The 1691-nt window shown below is 38.9% G+C and overlaps 1 protein-coding gene across 6 annotated transcripts in view; it reads right to left on the bottom strand.

The window, feature by feature from the left end:
- The window catches only part of STIL (STIL centriolar assembly protein), an 84121-nt gene that overhangs the window by 28919 nt on the left and 53511 nt on the right, over positions 1-1691 (bottom strand). The window lies entirely within an intron of this gene.

Genomic DNA, 1691 nt, shown 5'->3' with positions numbered 1-1691 from the left:
ATTTCACCATCCTCTTGCCATATGGGGCATGTATACACATGTGCCCAGCATGTTCTTCAAGTTGCTGGGGCTGGGATTCAAGCCCAAAGTCAGTCATGTGAGATTTGGCTCCCTTCAACACTAGGCTATGAGGTCGGCCCCAAGGCATTCACATGGTTTCTTTAGACCAATGAAAGATATTTTCTGGCCATCTTCTATGTGTTAGGCACTAACACACAGATTATGTACAAAATAAACAAGGTCCTTGCCCTCAAAAAATGTAATTAAGCATTTCCCAATACTGAACATATTTTTTTCCCTTTGGAGAGGTTTATGCTATAGGGCGCATGCGCTTGCCAGACAGAGACAGAGAGACAGAAAGCGAGAAATCACCCCCAAGGGGTGATGACCACGCCACAATCCCTTCTCCTCCACTCTCCTCTCGGGATCTTGGGCACGCATGCACACGCACCTGGCGTGAGTTTAAGCCACCAGGTCTGGGACTCGAACCGTGGTCAACTATATGGGAGTCCAGTAACATAGCCATTATGCTAACTGCTGGTCCCCCGATACTGAACATATTTAATAATAGAACTCCTTTTATGAAACTTATTAATAACACTGCCTAGATCAAAAAACATTATATGGGAAACCATTTTATACACAATCAACTTTTTTTTTTTAACTCTCTGAAAAAAAGTATCACAAGCAGAATGTTACAAAAGATCTAGCCACAAATACTGTTCATATATTTTAAGAAACAAAGAATCTTCCAATAAATATTTCAAAACATTTTTCACTAGGTGAAATTGCTCACTGTGAATTCTACTGAAAACAACTAAAGGAGTTCAAAGAGAGCAGGAAAGAGTAAACAAAGTCACTGAAGTGCATGTGGTTATAATTTTCTATCAAGGAAAAATCATGAGACCAGCAGATGGCATAATGGCAATGTTGCTGGACTCCCACGTAGTCAACTGCACTTTGAGTCCCCAACCCAGTGACTTAAAATTCATGCTGGGTACATGTATGCATGCCCAAAATCCTGAGAGGAAAATGAGGAGAAGAGACTGTGGCATGGCCATACTCCAAGAGGGTGATTTCTTGCTTTCTGTCTCTCTGTCTCTGTCTTTTTGGTGAGTACATGTATCCTACAGCAAAAATGTCTACTTCAGGGCCGGCAGGTGGCGTGGTGGTTGAGAGTACTAGACACCCACATGGCTGACTGCAGTTTGAGCCTTGGACCTGGTGGTTTGCTTTCTCGCTTTTTCTTTCTCCCTCTCACTCTGTCCTTCTCTGGTCAAATTAAAATAAATAAATAAAGCTACATAAAATGATTCTTTCCAAAAAAAGGTAAAGAAAAAGAAAAAAACTCCCTCTCTCTAAAAACAACAACAACAACAAAACCTTTCCCATTTACTTTTATTTGAAAATATTCGGTTGTCAGAAAAAGTTATGAAGTTTTTTTCTGTTTTTTTTTTTTTAATGCAAAAATGCATCATGTTTTTCTGACAATGCACTAAGTTAGTTCGATCAAGGAAATCAACAATTCAAAAACAATTTTATAAAGGAATTATTTATTTAACTCCAGTTTTAAAAATACTTATTTTAATTTATTCATTCATTCATTCATTTTTAATTTGACCAGAGAGAGACAGACAGACACACACACACACACACACACACACACACACACACAGAGAGAGAGAGAGAGA

The sequence above is a fragment of the Tupaia chinensis genome, unplaced genomic scaffold (assembly GCF_000334495.1).
Source record: "Tupaia chinensis unplaced genomic scaffold, TupChi_1.0 Scaffold142914_1, whole genome shotgun sequence".
NCBI classification, from domain to species: domain Eukaryota; kingdom Metazoa; phylum Chordata; class Mammalia; order Scandentia; family Tupaiidae; genus Tupaia; species Tupaia belangeri.
Note: the sequence above shows the minus strand (reverse complement) of the source record. Positions and strands in the feature narration are given on the sequence as shown.